This window comes from Manis pentadactyla, chromosome 10 (assembly GCF_030020395.1).
Source record: "Manis pentadactyla isolate mManPen7 chromosome 10, mManPen7.hap1, whole genome shotgun sequence".
Classification (NCBI taxonomy): Eukaryota; Metazoa; Chordata; class Mammalia; order Pholidota; family Manidae; genus Manis; species Manis pentadactyla.
The window spans coordinates 46,972,116-46,982,219 of NC_080028.1; the positions used below are offsets into that span (position 1 = coordinate 46,972,116).

The 10,104-nt window shown below is 48.7% G+C and overlaps 1 pseudogene; it reads left to right on the forward strand.

The window, feature by feature from the left end:
- Nucleotides 1-363: 363 nt before the first annotated feature.
- Nucleotides 364-9,838, forward strand: LOC130679073 (olfactory receptor 6C2-like; annotated as a pseudogene).
- The last annotated feature ends 266 nt before the right edge of the window (nt 9,839-10,104 follow it).

Here is a 10,104-nt window from a genome sequence, read left to right on the forward strand (position 1 = left end):
TGAATTATCTTTGGTAGATAGTATCTTTCAAAGAATTAATTCATTTCACTTAAGTTTCCAAATCTGCTCTGCAGAGCTTTTCAAAATATTCCATGTTTCTCTTCTTAATATCTGTATAATCTGTAATGATGTCATATATTTCCTTCCCTTATAAAATTCATCTTTTCTCTTTTATTCTAGATCAATCTCACAACACTTTTAGTCATGGTATTCATCCTGTCTAAGCATCAACTTGTGATTCTATTAATCTTGTTTTTCCATATACTGTTTCAAAAATTTTTGTGTCATCATTTCCTTTTTTCCTGTTTAGATACTTCCCTTTTGACTTTTTACATGGCGATTACCTAAAACATCAAGGCAATAATGAGAAACCACACAGCAATAACAATATTCATCTTGTTGGGACTTACAGAGGACCCACAGGTGCAAGTTCTGATCTTTATCTTCCTCTTTCTTACCTAAATGCTGAGCATTACTGGAAATCTGACCATTATCATTCTTACACTCTTGGATTCTCATCTGAAAACATCTATGTATTTTTTTCTTCAAAATTTCTCCACCTTAGAAATCTCATTCACAACAGTCCCTATTCCTAGATTCCTGCACAGTATGTCAAATGGGGACAATACCATTACTTATAATGCTTGTGCCAGTCAAATATTTTTTATTGGACTTTATGGGGCCACAGAATTTTTTCTCCTGGCAGCCATGTCCTATGACCGCTATGTGGCTATCTGTAATCCCCTGCATTACATGAGCATCATGAACAGCAGAGTCTTTACCATCCATGTCCTCTGCTGCTGGGTCTCTGGTTTGATGATCATCATCACACCGCTAGGTATGGGTCTCCGGCTGGAATTCTGTGACTCTAATATCATTGACCATTTTGGCTGTGATGCATCTCCTCTTTTTAAGATTTCATGCTCAGATACATGGTTCATAGAACAGGTCGTTATAATCTGTGCAGTACTGACACTCATCATTACACTGATTGGTGTTGTTCTTTCATACATATACATCATCAGGACTGAAGGAAAAGGAGCGACACACAGCAGCAATTCACCGGTGAAATCCGCTTTATTGGGGAAAGGTGCTGGGTTATATAGGAAGGGGCATGGGGTGATTGTGGTGTTACTTCTACGGGGCTGGTAGCTATTGGCTAGGTGCTGGGAGTGGAAGTGGGGAGAGGGGTGATTGGCCTTTAGGTGGCGTCGTCAGGAACTGAGGACCCGGAAGAGAAGCCGGAAGTTCACCATCTTACTGGTGGGGGCCCTTCATTCCCCCCTTTCTCCTCTATGGGGTTGTGGACGTTGCTTTCTTTCTGACTGCATCCTGCTGAACGGGGGCGGAGAAGGGAGTGAGGGCTTGAGGATTGGGGGGAAAGGGTTGATAGGACTCCCCACAGTAAGGACGAGTAGATGTGGACTTCTTCAGGTTGGAAATCAATGAAGGTTCCTTGTAACCATAGGTCAAGGACATGTTGATTCCAATGGTGCCAAGAGGATACGGGTGTCAGGAGCCAGGCATCTGTGGCTATTGTTTCTAGGAACAGTTTCCAGCAGAGAGAGGGGTCCATCTCAGCATGTGGTGAGGAGGTCACGTGAGGGTGAGGGATCTTCTGTGGCCAGAAGCTGATAGTTCCTGAGTAAAAGCTGGTTGAAAGTTTGATTAAAGATTTTTCCGACTTGGGATTTGATGAACTTTATTATACAGGTTAAGAAGAGACAGGCGAGAAGAATTATTATTATGGAGCCTGCAATGGGCCAGAGCCAGGTAAAGAGGGGGTTTGTTAGTATTGAAGAGAATGGGTTGGAATTGGAAGCAGAGTGGAGGCTGGAAGCAAGGTCGGTGAGTTTGGTAATGTCAGTTTCTACAATGCCGGATTCGTTGATGTAATAGCAGCACTCCTCTCGAAGGAAGACGCAGGTGCCGCCCTTCTCAGCTGTAAGCAGTTCTAAGGCTTGCCGGTTTTGAAGGGTGACCGTAGCTAGCGAAGTGACCTGTCTTTGGAGAGAGGCTAGGGAATCGGTAGTGGATGTCAGGGCTCCCTCAAGGTTGTCGTTGAGATTTCTTATTGCCCATAGAGAGTGATCCAAGGCTCCTCCCGAAAACCCTGCCCCAATGGCTGAGGTGGTCAAAGAGATACCGACCATGATGGGAAGGAAAGCAGCCCTTTTTGTGCATGAGGGCAAGGGAGGTTGGAGCTCAAGAAATTCTGCCATGCTGTGAAGTGTAAGCTGTGGGATTAGGGTGAGGAGAATGCAGGGTATATCGGAGTTGGGAGGCAGCGAGTTAAAAAGACTGCCATTGCACCAAAAGAAGTGTCTTGGTTGAGTGAAAGTCTTAGAGCTGGAGGTAGGGGTGTAGATAGAGAGGCAGTGAAGTGCGCTGGAGGGGGCTGGAGCTGGGCCTACACAGTGGTGGATGGTGAGATTATCTGTGTATTCTGGTTCCCATAGGTGTATGTCTGCCAGGGGGTGGAGGGGTGGTCCTTCTGCATGGAAGGAGTAGTTGGAAATATTAAGGGGCACGGTGGCCAGCAATGGGTGCTATAGTGATGCACACAGGAAACAATTGGCGGTGTTGAGGGTGTGATTGAGAAAGATGGTGGTGTCTTGAACAAGGTGTAACCAAGAGTAGGAGGAATAAGAAGTTGAAGAAGTGCCGTCAAGAGTTTGGATAATGACTTTCTCGGAATGTCCGATATCTAATGCAACTTGAGAGATCTGGGAGTGAGAGGGAACATACTCTCGAGAGATATGAAGGGTACCGTGGGGGGTTGAGGATCCTCCATAGTAAACTGAGGCTTTGACCCCGGCAGCCTATCGAGAGTCCCAGGGATCTGGGATTGATAAGGAGAATGAGCCATTGGGGTATCTCATGAAACGGTTGGAGGAGTAATACTGTGGGTACTGGGGGTTACTCATGTAGTGAATGGTGCAAGAACTGTAGGGACATCCCCCGTAGGTGTCTTGCCATTGCTTACAATAGGCTTGTCTTTGGTCATAGAGGAAGCAGAGGTAGGGAGAATAAAGGTAGCTGCTAGTGAACACTTGGGTGGAGGGAGGAAAGTGGAGGTATAAAGGCTCGGAGCAGCCTTTTAGAGGGCAGTCTGACGTGGCAATGAGGGCAGTAACTTTTGTTTGCTACAGCATGTAAGTCTGTCTTACTTTGAATCGCCATACAAAGGAGGCTGGGGTGGCAGTAGGAATGAGGAGAAAAAACAAGAGAGCGGTAAAGAAGGAAAAAGTCATGATTCGGGTATGGATGGGAAAGGGGGTGATTGGGAGATGTGGAGTTTCAAGGGATCAGAGGGATGAGGCGTGGTAGAGTAGACAGCATCTTGGGCTGTATCCGAAGGACTCTGGATTGTGACTGATGGGTCTTGGGTGTCCAGAGAAGGTGGGTCTTGGGTATTTGGTTTCAACCTGGAGATATGAATCCAAGGGGTGACAGAGTTATCAGGCAGTAAGAGCTTGGCGGCCGAGGGGGTGCAGAGAATAACTGGGTGTGGACCATCCCATTTTGGGGTGAGAGAAGGCTGGTCCTCTGGCGGCTTATAAAACACTAGTTGGCCGGGCTGTAAGACAGGAGGATTTTGGGGGCAAATGGATCAGGAAGGAGTCAATATTGATATTTCCACAATTCAGTGCAGAGGAGAGAGAGTAGCGGAAGGGCTATATTGGAAGGAATTGGTCCTTTGTGGGAAGGGAGCCCTGGGGGTAGAATTGGGCAGCTGTACATGATCTCAAAGGGCAACAAGGAGGAAGGTTTCTTTGGGAGGGCCCGAATGCGGAGTAGAGCTAAGGGAAGTAAGCGAACCCAGTCAAGGTGTAGTTCTAGAGATAGTTTGGTCAGGATGTCCTTTAGAGTTCTATTGGTTCTTTCTACTTTTCCCGAAGCTTGTGGTCGATAAGGACAATGTAAATGCCAGGGGAGCGAGAGCGACTTGGAGAGGTTCTGGATAATTTGGGCAGTGAACTCAGGGCCGTTATCTGATTGGAGGGAGGTGGGCATCCCGAACCTAGGAAAGATCTGGGTGAGGAGGATAGAGGCAACTGCGGACGCTCGTTTGTTAGTGGTGGGGAAAGCTTCGACCCATCCTGAAAATGTATCTACTATCACGAGTAGGTATTTGGTACGCCGTACAGGAGGCATGTTAGTGAAGTCTATTTGCCAATCTGCGGCAGGGACATTACCCCTTGCTTGATGAGCTGGGAAGGGTCGGGCTTTGAGGGGGGTATTAGGGTTAGTGCGTTGGCAGATTGTGCACTTGCAGGTGATTTCATTAAGGAGGGTTTTGTCTTCAAGAGAGAGAGAAAAAAGGATTGTAAAAAATGGGTCAAGGATTGGGGGCTGGAATGGAACAGATCATGTAAGAAGCGGAAGAGAGACTCTTTGTCCTGGGAACAGAGGCAGAGGGTGTCTTGTGATAAGGTTAAAACTGCAAGGGCAGATGAATTGTTGTCTGGTGTGTCTTCTGATAGGGCAACTGACCGGGCTACTCTGTCGGCTTTGTTGTTACCTCTTGCAATGGGGGAGTCATCTTTCTGATGTGATTTGCAGTGGACTATGCCTAGTCGGTGTGGGAGTTGTGAGGCCTCTAGAAGTTTAGTAATTAAGGCTGAATTAGTTACAGAATTTCCTTTTGTGGTGAGGAGGCCTCGTTCTTTCCATACTGCCGCATGAGACAAGAGAATGTGGAATACGTACTTGGAGTCAGTGTACAGTGTGAGAGACGTGTCCCGGGCCAGAGTGCAAGCTCTGGTGGCTGCAATGAGTTAGGCCTGTTGATTGGTTGTACCAGGGAGCAGGGCTTGTGCTTCAATGACGTCTTTGAGAGAGACTACTGCGTATCCTGCATAGTGGGTGCCCTCATGTTTAAAGGAGGACCCATCAGTAAACCAGATGAGGTCAGAATGTGAGAGGGCTCCTTTGGAGATCGTGGAATGGCATGGAAGGAAGTTGTGAAGGGCTTCCAGGCAATCATGCGAGGGAATATGAGGAGCGTAGGGTAGAGGAAGAAGAGTGGCCGGATTCAGGGGCTGGCAGGGGAGGAAAGAACTGTCTGGATTTTGGAGGAAAGAGGACAGTAAGGTGAGGAGTCTGGAGGGAGGGAGAGTCTGTAAACTTTTGTAGGTTAAGAGATCTTTTAGGTGATGTGGGGACAGAATGGTAAGGGGTGCCCCGAAAGTTAGTTTATGAGCTTCTTTCTGCAAGAGCTGCCCAGCGGCTAATGTTCGTAGGCAGGGGGCCCATCCCCAAACTGTGGGGTCTAATTGCTTGGAAAGATAAGCTACTGGGGCAAAGGATGGGCCATAATATTGGCCTAAGACTCCTAGAGCTTGACTGGACTTCTCATGAATGTATAATGAGAAGGGTTTCGACAAATCAGGGAGATGGAGAGCTGGAGCTTCTACAAGGGCTTGATGGAGCTTAATGAAGGAGTGTCGGGGTGAGGATGATAATGGTTCTTTGGGGGGGCCCTTGCTGAGGTCGTATAGGGGTCTTGCTAACAGGGAAAAGTTAGGGATCCATGCTCTAAAATACCCAGCCAGGCCCAGAAAGGAAAGGATTTCTGTCTTGGTTTTGGGAATGGGCAGGTCAGAGAGGAGTCGTTTTCTGTCTAAGGTAATGGAATTTCTTTGTTGAGACAGAATGAATCTAAGGTAAGTGACAGAAGGGGAAGAGATTTGAGCTTTGGGGGGGATACCCGTTAACCTCTGGAAGCTATAAGGTTAAGTAGGGAGGCAGTATCAAGTTGACACTGTTCCCACGAGGGACTGCAGAGTAGAAGATCGTCTACGTATTGTAATAAGGTGGAGTCGGAGTGATTATGATGAAACTGTTTGAGGTCTTGAGCTAGGACTTGTCCAAAGATATGGGGACTATCTCGGAAGCCTTGTGGCAAAACTGTCCAAGTGAGTTGTTCAGAATGTCTTGTGTATGGGTCTGTCCAGGTGAAGGCGAAAAATCTTGGGAGGAGGGGTCCAGAGGGATAGAAAAAAATGAGTCTTTGAGATCTAGGACTGAGAAGTGGGAGGCTGAGGTGGGGATCTGTGATAAAAGGGTGTACGGATTTGGAACTAAGGAATGGATAGGGACAACGGCCATGTTGATGAGGCGAAGGTCTTGGACGAGGTGGAAAGATCCTTTGGTTTTTTTAACAGCTAATATGGGGGTATTAAACGGGGAGTGAGTGGGCCTGAGGTAATTTTTGTTTAAGAGATCTTGGATGATGGGTTGTAGGCCTATGAGGGCTGAAGTGGTTAGGGGCTATTGGGCCTGACAGATATACTGAGAGGGGTCACGTAGTTTGATAGAGGCAGGAGGACATAGAGCTACAGAGGGGCTTGTAATGTCCCAAACTTTGGGATTTACATGGTGTATGAGGGCGGAACTGGAGCTTTCATTGGGTAGAGGGGGGTCGTCATCTATGAGAGCCATCAGAAAGGGAGTACTGGGGGCTGTGGGAGTGGATATAGTTATGGAAACATGGAGGAGAGAAAGGATGTCCCGTCCTAGTAAGGGGATGGGACACTGGGGCATAACCAGGAAGGAGTGGGAGAAAGGTATGGGATTGTCTTGGATTGTGCATAAAAGGGGGGGGTTTAATGGGAAAATCTGCTTACCTCCTACCCTGACTATAGGAGTAATGGCAGGTGTGGTATGGCCCCAGTATTCCTGCAAGACTGAGAAGGTGGCTCCTGTATCTAGGAGGAAGGAGATGGGGCGACCTTCTACTATTAAAGTAACCCTGGGCTCCTGTTTGGTGATGGAAATGGTCAGGCGAGAAGCCTCTGGGCCCCATCAATCTTCTTCTGCCAGCCCCACTATGGCGGGCTTAGGATGGGGGTTGCCTGTCCAGCCTCCCCTTCGGGTGGTGGGGCAATCAGACCCCCAGTGGCCCTTTTTGTGGCACTTGGGGCATGGGGTGGTAGGAGATTTGGGGGAGGGGCACACCCTTGACCAATGCCCCTCTTTTCCACACTTGAAACAAGCTCTTGGTGGGGGGCTTGTTCATAGACGGGCACCCAGGTTGTGGTTTTATCAGCTGGGCCAACATTTGGAAATTGGCCTGATCAGCCTTTTGTTTACGGCATTCCCTCTCCTCCTCCCAGTTATGGAAGACTTTAAAGGCCACTGCTAGGATCTCAGTCTGTGGGGTAGCGGGGCCCTGTTTTAACTTTTTGAGTTTAGCTTTAATGTTGGGGTAGCTTTGAGCTAGGAAGTATGTCATAAGGACATGTCTTCCATCAGGCGTTTCTGGGTCTAGGCTGGTATACTGTAATAGGGCTTGAGTGAGTCTGTCTAAGAACTCGGAGGGGGGTTTCATCTCTTTTTTGAATTATGTCTTGGAGCTTTTGAAAATTGAGTACTTTACGAGCTGCCTTTTTCAGACCTGCTATTAAGCAGGAGGCAAAAATATCTCGAGAGCGGAGACCGACAGCGGTGTTATAATCCCAGTGTGGGTCTTGTTCAGGGATAGCAGTGGGGCCAGGGGGGTAGGTGGGGTCAGTCCTGTGGGTTTCGGTGGCGTGTGTTTGGGCGAAGTTCCAAACTCTTCTATGCTCTTCAGGGAGGAGAGTATTGGCCAGGAGCATGAAAATGTCATGATGTGTGAGGCTGTAAGACTGGAGGGTCTACTGAAACTCTCTGATGTATGTCGTGGGATCAGTGGAAAAGGAACGTAAGCATTTCTCTAGTTGGGCTAGATCTCCTAGGGAGAAAGGGACAGATGCCTTCAGATCCTGCTACTTCCTGGAGGGGGGCGATAATTTTGGGAGGCCCTCGGGACGGAGTCTGAGGGGGGCTGAAAGGTTCTGGCTCAGTCTGTGGGGGAGAAACAGGTGATGGGGGCAAAGATGCAATAATTTTGGGAGGCCCTCGGGACTGAGTGTGAGGGGGTAAAGACGGAGGAGGCTCTTGGGACTTAGAGAGGAGCTGAAAGGCTGAGGCCAGATCTGTGGGAGGGGGGAAGGTGAGGGGGACAGAGGCGGAGGGGGTGAGGGAGGAGAGGAGGGGGAAGGGAGAGGACAGGAGGCTTCTGCGGGGGAGGCTTCTGCAGGGGAGGAGGCAGCAGCGACGGCAGTAGAGGGTGGAGGGGTTGTAGGAGGAGGAGGGGCCGAAGGGGGAAGCTTGTATGGCGGAGGCTCGTCGGCTGGGTCAAAGGTAATGGGAGAGGGACTGGGAGTGTGGGGAGGGGAGGGAGATGGCTTGCAGGCTAGGAGAACTTGGGGCGGGGAACAGGTGGTGCAGAGGCTGGGATTTTGAGATAGGAGGCGAAAAGCTTCAATATAGGGAATCTCCTTCCATTTTTTCAGGCACTGGCAGAAGTTAAAGAGATCGCGAGTGATGTTAGGATCAAGAGTTCCCCCTGCGGGCCATTGGTTGTTATTGTCTAGGGGGTATGTCGGCCAATCTTGGGAGCAGTATTTACGGAGAAGTTTTGGTTTTATATCAGGTGTCAGGGAGAGGGTAGTTAGATACTTGAGCAGGCATTCAAGAGGTGAACTTTCAGGGAGGGATGAGGAGGCTCCCATGGTTAAAGGACAGAGAAGGAGACAACAGGGGAAGACGAACGGAGATCCTCGGACTGGGAACAGACCACAAGGAGACAAAGGGCGTCCCCGATGATCCTTGGGGGTCTGCGGAAACTCGTATACGAGTCGGTTTCTTAGGAAGTGTGGGTCATCACCCAGACTTCTCTAAGAAGGCAGAGTGCTGGAGTCCGAGGTATCTAGTACTAGGAGTTTTCGGCGGACAGAACGGATTTCAGCAGGTAAAACGGAAGGAGTGGAAAAGGGAGCGTTCTCATCCACAAAGGAGTCACCTCGTTTATGGCTGTTGGAGGAGGAGCCTGAGGGTCTGTCGCAGCTGTGAAGGCCGGAGGAGGCAATTTATGTCAGTTGAAGGGGGGCCTGTGGGTCTGCTGCAGCCGTGAAGGCCGGAGGTGGCAATTTATGGCTGTTGAAGGGGGTCCTGAGGGTCTGCAGTAGCTGTGAAGGCCGGAGGTGACAATTTATGGCAGTTGAAGGGGGGCCTGAGGGTCTGCTGCAGCTGTGAAGGCCGGAGGCAGGGAGAGTTCTTTCTGAGCGTCAGGGCCTTGCCGGACGATCACAGTCAATGGCACTGTGATAGCTCGGGGAAGAGTGGCTCACTCTGGGGGAAAACTTACCTAAAGGCCAAAGAGGACTGGTGAGTGTGAGGAGCCAGCGCCGGAAAAAGAGGACGAGGGCAAGCTGCTGCTGGTGTCAGGGGGGAAGACGGGGCCCAGTTGGGCTGTCCTGTCTCCCGGGTTTCGGCACCAATGAAAGGAAAAGAGCGACACACAGCAGCAATTCACCGGAGAAATCTGCTTTATTGGGTAAAGGTGCTGGGTTATATAGGAAGGGGCATGGGGTGATTGTGGTGTTACTTCTACAGGGCTGGTGGCTACTGGCTAGGTGCTGGGAGTGGGAGTGGGGAGAGGGGGGGTTGGCCTTTAGGTGGCGTCGTCAGGAACTGAGGACCCAGAAGAGAAGCCGAAGTTCACCATCTTACTGGTGGGGGCCCTTCAAGGACAATTCTAAGATTCCCTTCTGAGTCACAAAGAAAGAAAGCTTTTTCTGACTGTTCATCTCACATGATTGTTGTTTCCATCACCTATGGAAGCTGTATTTTCATCTACATCAAGCCTTCAGCCAAAGAAGAGGTAGACATCAATAAAAGGGTATCCCTGCTCACTACATCTGTTGCCCCTTTCTTGAAACCCTTCATTTATACTTTGAGAAACAAGCAAGTGAAACAAGCTTTCAGTGACACAATCAAAAAAATTGCATTTATCTCACACAAGTAAGAGCACACTCTATTTGAAAAGTCAAATGAAAACAATAGATTCATTCCTTAACATTTTTTCTCAAAGGCCTAACTAGTTCCATCAGGTTAACCTTCAAGTAACCCTTGAAAGCTTGATTGTGAACCTACTTGGAGGTTCTTACTCTCTTCAGTGTCAATGAAAATTTCCTCTATCATTAAAAGAATGTGTTCAAGGAAACAAAATCTTCCTTAATCTCTCACTAAGCATTTCTAATATTATTCTTTAAGAAATTTATAACATGTTAA